Source organism: Sus scrofa, chromosome 12 (genome assembly GCF_054392235.1).
Source record: "Sus scrofa isolate SSC_HxYL_T2T_F1_AM1 chromosome 12, Sscrofa_HxYL_maternal_Yorkshire_Landrace_v2.0, whole genome shotgun sequence".
Lineage (NCBI taxonomy): Eukaryota > Metazoa > Chordata > Mammalia > Artiodactyla > Suidae > Sus > Sus scrofa.
In genome coordinates, this window is record NC_139394.1 from 24,253,606 (window position 1) to 24,265,119 (window position 11,514).

The window sequence follows — 11,514 nt, forward strand, 5'->3', positions numbered from 1 at the left end:
CCGATTCGACCCCTAGCCTGGGAACCTCCATATGCCTCGGGTGCAGCCCTTAAAAAAAAAAAAACACGAAAAAAAGGGAGCCAGGGCAGAAGGGGTTTCTGGGGCCAGTGGGGTTCACCCACTGAAGCTCCAGCCCCTCTGGGTGGGAGCCCATATCTTGTCCCTTTGGGCCAAGGAGGCTGGACAGAGGTGGGTGTCAAGCTGAGCCTTGCTTGGGATGAGGGGAAATTCCTGTGCCCCAGCTCAACCCCACTGAGGGGCCCTGACTCATTTTGGGATGAAGGCTCCAGTGCCCTGCGGGTTTCTGTGGTGGCTGGGGGCAGGGGGCGGGCAGAGAGCACTGGGGACCAGCAGAGACTTTTGTTTTCGCTTTTGGAGCTTGGCTCCTTTTCTGCCCAAGAGCTCAGCTTTGTCTGAGGGGGCAAGGTTGGCTGAGACGGGAAGAAGATGCTGGACATGGCCACAGTAAAAGGCCGGTTAGGTTAGACTTCCAGAAGAACTTCCTAGGAAGACACTGGGGCACATTTCCCAGAGGAACCGAGGGACCTGGTCCCCTGGATATTTTCCACAGCGAATCCCTCCCTCCCTCTCAGCTGGCAGTTGGGGCTGGGGTTGGGGCAGTGTAGGCCGGAGGCCAACAGATCAACCAGAATTACCCATTGCGGACGGTGGGGCTCTGAAGGCTCCAGGAAGGATGAGAGTGGGTCCAGGCATCAGAAGACATATATCCCCTGACATATGGGTAAGGGATTTGAGTTAGAACACCACAGGTGTCAAAGCCTGTCTCCCACCTCGGTCGGTCGGTCCCTCCCCCACTGTCGTATCATCATGTTTGTCTTCTTCCGGCCTTGGCGAGACCAGGGAGGGAGGCGAGAAGGGGAAAGCGGCCATGGTGCAGGGGGGGCCTGAAGCAAGAGGCCTTCAGGACTTCTTGGCCGGGGTTGGAGAGGGATGGGGTCATGGAGCCAAATGCCCTGGGGTAGAGGAGTCGGGGTGGTCAGCAGAGGGGCAGGGGGGTGCAGGGCGCCCATGTAGTTCTGTCCAGGACCCCTGCTCTGGAGATGATACCCCATCCTGGCTTTTGGCCCCCAGGTGAATAGGGGAATGGGGCCCAGGGAGTGATGCCCACGCCCTGCCCCCTTCCTGGGGCCCGAGGCCTTGTGGGTATTTGCCAGAGCTGACCGCTCCCACCCCCGGAGCGGCAGAAACAATGTGTGGATGGGAGATGGGGGCGGCTCAGGAGATGGTGTGAAGGAGATAGGTCACCCAGAAGCATGGGTGAGGGGCAGGGAAGAGGAGAGTGCCCCCTGGTGCTGGCCTTTATGGCATGCCCGTACACACGGAGAACTTACCTGGGGGAGAATCAGAGAGCTCCTCACCTGCCCTGGCGTCCCACTCCCTCTGGGGCCAGCAGGTGGTTAAGCCTGGGGACAGAGCAGGGACTGAGCGGGACGTGGCACAGAGGGTCTTTGGAGCTCAGGGGTCTGTGTGTCTCTGGTTTCAGGTGCAGCCCTAGGCTCTGGCAGTGGGCACATCTGGGTCTCTTCTCTGTGTCTGGGTCCTCCAGACTTACCCTGTCTCACATAGCTCCAGATGCACAAAAAAGTGCGCGCGCGTGCACGCACACACACACACACACCCTTTCTCACTTACCAGGCTCTCAGGGACACCCACCTGCAGACCCACTTTTCTCAACACACATGGCACTCACGCACAGTCTCGCATAACCAGGAACAAACACAGGGCCACACAGTATGTCCCAGATGCCATGGGGACGTGGGCCTGCAAGCACGGCCATGCATTCGCACAGGACCCCACGTGGACCCCAGGAAGAGTGCACGCCAACACATGCGTGAAGTCCCACATGCATATGCTCCTGGCTTTGAAGCTGACCCCATTCCCCAGGGCTGTGCTGCTAAGTGGCCAACAAGCGGCTCTCCAATTTAAGCTGCACCAGCATGGCACCGAGCCTGGGGACGAGACACATAATCAGCTCTTGCGAACTGCTGTGAGCTAGCTCCAGTCCACTGCTCCGTTATCCTTTGTTGCAATCACATGATAAACTTTAACCACAGATGGGTGCGCGCCCCCCCACCCTGCCCCAGGAGGGCTGCACCTGGGCAGCAGTGACTCATTAGGGCAGCTTCTTTCCCCATGGGGAGACCTCCCTTTCCCTGGCTTCTCTGCCCCCACTCCTGTCCCAACCCTACTTCCTGCCCCAGGTGTGGAGGGCGACAAGCCCAAAGCTAATTCAGGCAGGCTTCCAGGAGGAAGAGGACCAGGAGATGCTGCATGTTCTCAGAAAAATGTGAACCCTCCCTGTGCCCGGCTGCCGATGCTCTGGATCGGCCCCCCTTGTGCCTGGCCAACCCCTCATTTCCTGATTCTTCTCCCTGGTCCCCAGGACCAGGAGTCTGGTCAACACTGAAAGCTGAGAAGGAGGAGAATTCGCTCCTTGCGGGGCAGTAAGGGGAGGTGCTCAGAGCCTGTTCCAAGTGAGGACCCCTCTTTCTAATCAAGCTCTGGGAACGTTGCATCACTTCTCAGAGCTTCTGCTCTTCGATTAGAAAAAAAAGGGAAGGGACCAGACCGAGTAGTTTTAATTTCCCTCTTGGCTTGACATTTTGGCGTACTGTGCTTCTGAGATGCTTCTAGAGTCTCCTCCCAGCTCATGAGGGAGGTGAACAGATGTGGCTGGGGGTTCGGGGTTAGCGAGTGCCGCAGCAAAGGAGCGGGAGCCTGGGTCTGGGAGTCTGTAGGTTTGGGTTTGGGGCCTTGGCAGGCCACGTTCGTTTGGGGAAATTTCTCTTTGCTGTGGCTCCTGAATTCTTCCTGCTACACACACGTATTAGAGGAAAAGGGAAGGGGAGGGAGAGAGGGAGGAAAGAAGGAAGGGGGCAGAGGGAGGGAGGAAGGAGGAAAGGAAAGAGGGAAAGAAAAAGAAAGAAAAAAGAAGGGAAGGAAGGAAGAAAAGAAGGAAGGGAGAGAGAGAGAAAAGGAAGGAAGGAAAGAAAGAAAGAAAGAAAGAAAGAAAGAAAGAAAGAAAGAAAGAAAGAAAGAAAGAAAGAAAGAAAGAAAGAAAGAAAAAGAAAGAAAGAAAGAAGGAAAGGGAGTTCCCACTGTGGTACAGTAGGTTAAGAATCGACTGCAGGAGTTCCTGTTGTGGCAAAGTGGAAATGAATCCGACTAGTAGCCATGAGGTTGGGGGTTCGGATGATCCCTGGCTTCGCTGCTCAGTAGGTTAAGGATCCGGTGTTGCCATGAGCTGTGGTGTAGGTCACAGACGTGGCTCGGATCTGATGTTGCTGTGGCTGTGGTGTAGGCTGGCAGCTGTAGCGCTGATTCGACACCTAGCCTGGGAACCTCCATGTGCTGTGGGTGCAGCCCTAAAAAGAGAAAAAAAAGAATCTGACTGCAGGGGCTTAGGTCACTGCAGAGGCAAGAATTCCATCAGTGGGTTAAAGCATCCGGTGTTGGTGAAGCTGCCATGGAGTTTGCAGCTACAGCTTGGATTCAGTCTCTGGCCCAGGAACTGAAAGGAAAGGAAAGAAAAGGAGAAAGGGAGGAAAAGGAAAGGGAGCCAAAAAAATAAAAAATAAATAAATAAATAAAAAGAAAGGAAACAAAAAGGAAAGAAAAGAAAGTGTTCACTTTGGATCCAGGAAGCAGCCTGCCTAACCAGTAAAGCTGCCAGCGGGCCGTGGAGAGGCTGGGGGAGAATGGCCTTCCTAGTTGTTACAAATCCTTCCACGTGAATCTGTGAAGTGGGCAGTCCTGGGCTTTCCTGAACTTGGGCTGAATCGTGCCAGGGCAGAGTTGAGGGCCCCCCTCCACCCCGTCAGTGCTCCGGGCAGGGGCTGGGGTCTCCAAAACAGCCCACTCCTGGGCCCAGGGCCTCCTGCCGCTGCATTGCTGCTCCTTCTGAAAACAACTGAAACCACAAAATTGGCTTGTGGTTGGGTGAATATCAGTCACTTCTATTCAGCTTGGCTTCCTAGGATGACTAAGGGGGTTGGAAGCCCCTCCTACTAGCCCCCCAAATTTTCAGAGGAGTCAGAGGCAGACGTGGAAAAGTGCTTTCCTGTGGAGGCTTTTGCTGGAACCTGCGCTCCCAAATAGCAGAGCTGCATGTACCCCAGCATGTCTGTGGGCCCAAGGGCTTGGGGGGGGTCACCAAGGAAGGGGAGTGACGTTATTCCTGGGCCACCTCGCCTAACAGCTTGGAGAAGAGAGGGGCTGAGGATAAGGATACTCAGGTCTGCAAAGAGCCCCTTTTCAGTCTGCATCTTCCAGCTCTAATTCTCAAGGAACGCAGGAGCCGAGCTGCTGCTGAGGGCGTGACTGGGCACAGTCGTACCACAGGCAGAGCTGCTCGGGGATCAGCTTGGCAGCCCAGCTGGTGCCCAGGCCTGAGACCAGAGTCCTTGGTTGGAGTTCCCACACCTCCCTCCCAGTGGCTGTGTGACCTGGAGACAGTCTCCTCCCATCTCTGGGCCAAGTTCTCCTGGTGGTCTTTCAGGCAGGAGTGCTGCAGATGGGAGAAGCCAGGCTGCAATGTGCATGACGAGCCCCCAGCTCCCGGTCAGTGTCACTTAGAATTGGATAGTTCTGGAGCGTGACAGGGCCTCTCTCCATCCATCCTCCCGTTAGGAGAGAGGACCCAGGGCATCCTGAGTTCGGGGTGGAAGGGGGATGGCTAAGAGGGACGCTTTCTTTCTTTCTCCTGGATGTTGAAATACTCTTGCCCCTTTTTCTACCGCCTCCTTTCTGTGCATCATGGTAGCTGGCACCAAAGGAGGAGGTTGCATGCCCTCATCTCAGTACGATGGTATGTAAAATGGAGGAAGAGCATCCTTTAGAAAGGTTTGCTATATTTATTGACCTGTAGCAGCTCAAAGGAAGAAGTGCGTTTGCCATGCAAATTCACATCCATCTCCAGTCTTCTGCTGTAATACGGCCTCCAGCCCCACCCCAGAGAAGGTGGGAAGTGCTGGCTGACCTGAAGGTCTCCAGTGCCTGGTGCTCTGGAAACCCTTCTGGGCTTAAAAAAAAAAAAAAGGTCTGGGAGGCAAGGGGGTGGGTTCTTCTGAGCTCGGTTCTCCCTTTTAGTGATTCCATCACTAAGCCTTGATGTCCCCTTCTTGAGATGAAAGACTTGCACCCTTTCAGCACTGAGCTTTTGTGCATCGGTGATGCTAGCGAAGACCCCTGCTGCCAGCGCCCCCAACTCACTGCCACACTTCAGCTCCCAGTGCCCACTCCGCCCGGTTCTGCCCTTCGATCTCTTTCTGACTGTCCATCATCTCAGTTTCTCTCTCTGGCTTTCATTCTCTGTCTCTCCATCTCTCTTCCTGTTTCACTCCCTCGTTCTCCCCACCCCGCCCCCAGGCGGCAGGTGGGCACACGCTGAGGTCGCCCCCCGCCCCCGGCCAGGGTTCCGTTTCCCCAAACTGCCCTGCCCTCATCCAGGATCCAGGAGTGGGGTTCGTGGGGCTCATGGGGTCATTTTTCATGCCTTCTTCCTCACTGATTCCTGAAGCCCCCAACCTTTGGGGAGGCCAGGGAGGGAATCTGTTTAAGACCCCCGGGCTGCCAAGAGCGAGGATCTGCAGGACCAAATTTTGATTCTGGAAGAGCTGGAGAGAGCGCATGTGGACAGGGTCCATGTGAAGAACATACATGTGGAAAAAAACTTGTGTCACTCATAGAGGCACCAGAAGCATGACATCCCCCCTCCTCCACCCTACTGTCACCCCCTAAACCAACCATGCATGTGTGTGATACACACACACACACATACACACCACGCTCCTGCATCTTTTGAGCTAGAAGAGCAGGACTGCTGGGCTGAATGGGGTGGGGGGATGGGCAGGAAGGCAGGGAGCCCCACCCCCACCCCATGCCCCATGCCCAGCGTCCGCCTCCACGCCTCCCACCTCTTGCCTCCCGGTAACTGGCGGGTCTCTGCCCCCTTGACTTTTCCCAGCTTCGAGGAAATACCTCCCTTTAGGGGAAAGCGAGATCGTGAGGGGAAGCAGGGGAAGCACTGACTCGGGCAGAGGCATGAGCCTGATTTTCCAGTCTGGGGCGGGGCGTAGCGAGGTGGCACTGGGGACGCCCGGACGATATGACCTGACTCAGAGCCAGAACCACAGAGCTCCTCCGCTGTCGGGGAACAAGAAGCCACCAGGTTTATAAGAAACTGCGATTCATCTCTCTCCCCTTCCACCCCTCTGTAAGGGATCACAGTTAGACTCAGGGAAGAACTTACAGTCCAGGCCGAGAAAGGGACCCTGTCCCTGTCTCAGATGATCTTTGTGGAAGTTCTTCCCGGGGTTTGTTAAGGATGGCATATTCGGGGCCATAGATCTTGAGAAGAGGCTGGGGCCGGAGAATGAGGTCCTCAGTTTCCCTATATCAGCTGTCAGCAAAAGCCCCCTCCTCATCCAGCCAAGAACAGGAGAATTTTTTTTTTTTTTTTTATTGGTCTTTTTGTCTTTTCTTGAGCCGCTCCCACAGCATATGGAGGTTCCCAGGCTAGGGGTCTCATCGGAGCTGTAGCCACTGGCCTACGCCAGAGCCAAGCAATGCGGGATCAGAGCTGCGTATGTGACCTACACCACAGCTCACAGCAACGCCAGATCCTTAACCCACTGAGCGAGGCCAGGGATCGAACCTGTGTTTATTACTCCTGAGCCACGACAGGAACTCCAGAACAGGAGCTCTTCACCTCTACTTGCTGTCCCAGAGCTACTGAGGCTGCAGCAGCGGCATACAGGGTGCCAGTTGGGTTGGCATGGAGAGGGGCGGGGCTGCTGGCAGCTCCAGTTGGCTCTGCACCCCCCTCCCCGCCCCCCGCGTCTTGGCTACTGGCTTACAGGTCCCAAGGTGAGAAGCAAGATGGGGCTTGCCTGCAGGTTTTATCAGCAGAAGGGCAGAGCTGAAGGTGTGATGAACCTCGGAGTGGGCAGGGAGAGGGGGCAGCAGGGACCGGCACGAAGCATGCCCAGCAGCATCTTCCTCTCATCTCAGAGCTGCCCGGGCCCCCACCCCACACCCCCAGAAATACCTGCCAGCGTGGATCTGCAGCAGCGGGCCTAGTTGTTCAGGGGCAGAGAGTTCAGAAACGTGAGGGATGTCTCTGCCCCCGCCCCTGCGCCTGGAAACCAGGCTTCCTGGGTTCTTCCATCTGGACCTGTTTTCCTCGGCAGCCACATGCCCAGCGGGCCTGGGCCGAGCAACCGAGCCAGGCCCCGCCCCCTTTTAGTTCCCCAGTCCCGCTTCTCCCTCTCCTGCCCCATAAGTAGGATGGCTTTTGCTGAGTAATGGAGCTCATTTCTGCGAGGTCATCAGACAGAAAAGGACGCTAGGAATGACTTCCCAGCATACAGGGGAACACACCAGGGGTGACCGAGGGAGGCCTTAAGATCTTGCCTTTCCCCGGAGGAAGGGGAAGGACTCTGAGCCGGAATTGGGTTGGGGAGGTTCCCTTGTGAGCAGAGAGGGGCAGGGAATAAAAATAAGAGCCTGGGAAAATAAAGTCACCCTCTGAGCATCACTTTCCTTATCTGTAAAATGGAGAATGACAGTATCCTGTTTTCAGGTGGGGTCATGAGAAGGGCACCGTGCAAGCATAACGGTTCAGCACTGGGTCACCTGCTGTGTGACCTTGACAAGATACTTAATTTCTCTAGACCTCAGTTTCCTTGTCTGCAAAATGGGTATAGTGATCCCTGCCCCACTGCCCTGCAACATCATGGGGCCTAATGAAATCAAGGGACGCATTGCCTGGGGGGTGTTCTCTTTTCTTATTCTCCATGCCCCAAGCAACAGTGGGTGCATCAGGAAGAACTTAAGTTTTTCGTTTGTTTGTTTGTCTTTGTAGGGCCACACCAAAAGCATATGGAGGTTCCTAGGCTACGGATCCAGTTGGAGCTGTAGCTGCTGGCCAAAACCTCGGCAACTCGGGATCCCAGCCGCGGCGATGACCTACACCACAGCTCACGGCAATGCCAAATCCTTAACCCACTGAGTGAGGCCAGGGGTCGAACCTGCATCCTCATGGATACTAGTCTGATTTGTTTCCCTTGAGCCACAACGGGAACTCCAAGATCTCAGGTTTTTCCAATTTCCAAACTCAGTGGTGTCAAAGAATGAGACGAAATACAAGTAGGATTCAGCAGCAATATGTTCAGGGTAGCGGGAGCCTGAGAACGTGGGTAAGCAGACCATTCCTGGAGCTCTGCCCCTTGGGTGGTGATTCCACGTCATTATACGTGTGTGTGTGTGTGTGTGTGTGTGAAATGCAAAGACCTTGGGCCCAGGATCTCTATTCTCAAGCCACTGGCCCAGTTGCTAAGGACTTGCATATCCATAGCCATCCGTTCCCAACCCAGAGAACATGTCAGCTTCTGGTGCCAGTGATTGGAAAGAAATGGAGCCCGGCATGGGGGGGGGGGGGAAGGAAGACCATGGGCCACCACACCAGCTTCATGACCCCTGTGGCTGGAGATGAGGGTCCAGGGGCTGTCTCAGGGCCCTGCACAGAGCGCCAGCTGCCCATGGCTCTGGTGGAAAGAGGTTGGCAGGACGCCTTGTGACACTTCCTGGGTAACTGAGGGGGGTGGGTAGCAGACAAGAGGCTCCCGGGGAAATCTCCAACTTGCGTGTCAGAGCAGATCTGTGTCTGGTGTGGTAAGTGGGGTTAAACTCAAGGTCAGACCCAGCCAATCTATTTCCGCGCCAACATGGCCTTGGGTGCCCTCCATGGTGGTGGCTGAGACCCAGGTGTCCACTCAGCTGGAGGTGGCCCTGCTAGTGCCTGCTTTGTCCCTCTGCCTCAGTGCTGGTTGTCTGCTTGATTTGTGCCTGTGCCTGGGATTTATGAGGAATGGAGCACAGGGCCTCTGTTCCACTCCAAAGTTGCAGGAGCTAATCTTCCCCTAGGTTTGGGGGATGATAGAAAAGGAAATGAGATTGAGCTGCAGTGCGAGGGGCTGTGGGAAGACAGCTTCTTAATCTTAGTGGGAGTTGCTGTTGTGGCTCAGAAGATCAATATCCATGAGGTTGCCGGTTCGATCCCTGGCCCCACTCAGTGGGTTAGGGATCCGGCGTTGCCATGAGCTGTGGTGTAGGTTGCAGACGCGGCTCGGATCCCGAGTTGCTATGGCTCTGTCGTAGGCTGGCGGCTACAGCTCTGATTGACCCCTAGCCTGGGAACCTCCATATGCCGCGGGAGCAGCCCTAGAAAAGGCAAAAAGACAAAAAAAAAAAAAAAAAAAAAACCCAAAACAAACCAAAAAAAGGATCTGGCATTGCAATGAGCTGTAATGTAGGTTGAAGACCTGGCTTGGATCTGGCGTTGCTGTGGTGTGGGGTAGCAGCTGTAGCTCCAATTTGACCCCTAGCCTGGGAACTTCCATATGCTGCACCTGTGGCTCTAAAATACAAAATAGGGAGTTTCCGTAGTGGCGCAGCAGAAACAAACCTGGCAAGGAACCATGAAGTTTTGGGTTCGATCCCTGGCCTCACTCAGTGGATTAAGGATCTGGTGTTGCCGCGAGCTGTGGTGTAGGTCACAGACTCGGCTTGGATCTGATGTTTTTGTGGCTGTAGTGTACGCCAGCGGCTACAGCTCCAATTTGACCCCTAGCCTGGGAACCTCCATATGCCACAAGTGTGCCCTAAAAAGCAAAACTAAAAGAACAAAATATAACATAACATACAATAACATAAAATAAAATAGAATAAAATAAGTAGTTCCCATCGTGGAGCAGCAGAAACGAATCTGACTAGGAACCACAAGGTTGTGGGTTCGATCCCTGGCCTTGCTCAGTGGATTAAGGCTCCGGCATTGCCGTGAGCTATGGTGTAAGTCACAGAGAGAGCTCGGATCCGGCGTTGCTGTAGCTTTGGCATAGGCCGGCAGCTGCAGCTCCGATTAGATCCCTAGCCTGGGAACCTCCGTATGCCTCAGGTGTAGCCCTAAAAAGACAAAGACAAAAAATAAAATTAAATTAAAATTAAAAACAAAGCCGACCAACCAATCGACCAAACAAATAAAAAAGCCACCTTAAGTGGATGAGGTGGGATGTGCTTACACGGAGGGAACACTACCGGATGTCTCAGTTCTGTATAATCCAGACTCGGTGACAGCCTCCATCTAAGAAGAACTGGGAGATCGCCCTGCCCCAGGTTCCTGGGTCTCCAATCTCACTCCTTGCTCTGCCTTATGCTGATCCCAGGCTGCTGTTATGTGTCACGGAGTTGTGGGGAGGAAATGCAGGGAAGGAGGGAAAAGGAAGCTCTGAGAACAAGCTGGGGGGTCAGAGTGGACCCCAAGCAGGATGCAGAGTTGGCAAGATGACAAAGAGGATAGGGGGTAGGTGACTGCTCAGATGGGCGAGAAATGTAGGCTAAGTCAGCAAGCTGCCTTGCAGCAGGGGGACGTGGGGTGGAAGGTAAGAGGGGCTTCCAAAGGGGGCCGTAGTCTCCGTGTTTCTGGAATAGAATTTGTATACAGGCTGCGGGTGGGTGGGGCTGAACAGAGCAAGAGCTGCATCTTCCTGCCGTTGAGGAGGAAGATGGTACAACAGGAAGGCCAGAAGGTGGGCTGTAGGTAGAATTCCAAGGTGTGTCCATGAGACAGGGATGAGGGCAGGGCCAGCTGCTGGGCCGGCAGCTTCCTCGCCACCCCTGGCTCACCCGCCCCTTCCAAGCCCACCCCATTCTGGCCTGCAGCCCTGGGGATGCTTCATGGCGTTCTCAGCACGGACCCAGTGCCGGCTGCTGCTTCTTCCCTCTGACCTATTTTTTAATCATCTGATGGATCCCCCCCCCACCACCAAACCAAAGCCCTGGCCCCCTGGGCCCGTCAGCTCCACCGCGTGTCAAAACTGCCCCTGTCACTTTGCGTTGGTTTCTCGGTCCAGCCGGCCCCTCCCCCAGGGCCTGAGAGCGATGGCTAATTACCCAGCTGCTGAGCCCCTACCCCCACCCTGCCCCTCCACCCCCAGTGCCAACAGAGGGGCCCCGGACCACTGGGAGGAGAACCTGGGGCCCCCTCACCCTCCTGCTGTGTGGCAGGAAGTCCTTCCTGCTCTCTAACCCTAATTCTTCCCTCTGTCCTGCCCGGGAGCCCGAATTGCAGATGCGGAGGATGCAGGTCCTGGAAGGGACCCTGGGATACCCCTCAAGGGACAGAAAGCGGAGACCCGTCTCCTGCCCTGGGTTTTAGGGACATCTTCTGCCCCCCTGGCTCTCTTACAGAATTCTAGAGGATTCTCTATTGACTGTTTCATTTTACAGAGCAGAAAACTGAGACCCAGAGAGGGGACGCACCGGGGCCCCAGGTGATCAGGGGCTCGTGGCGGTGCCAGGGTCAGAACCCAGAGCTCCCCTTCTGTCTTTCCATTTGCTTCGGGGTTCTCCCCCTTTGGTGCCTGTTTCAGTTTTTGTGAAACTGACTCCACCCTCCGCCCTGATCAAAGCGCGCCCTCGCCCTCTCCCCCTCGC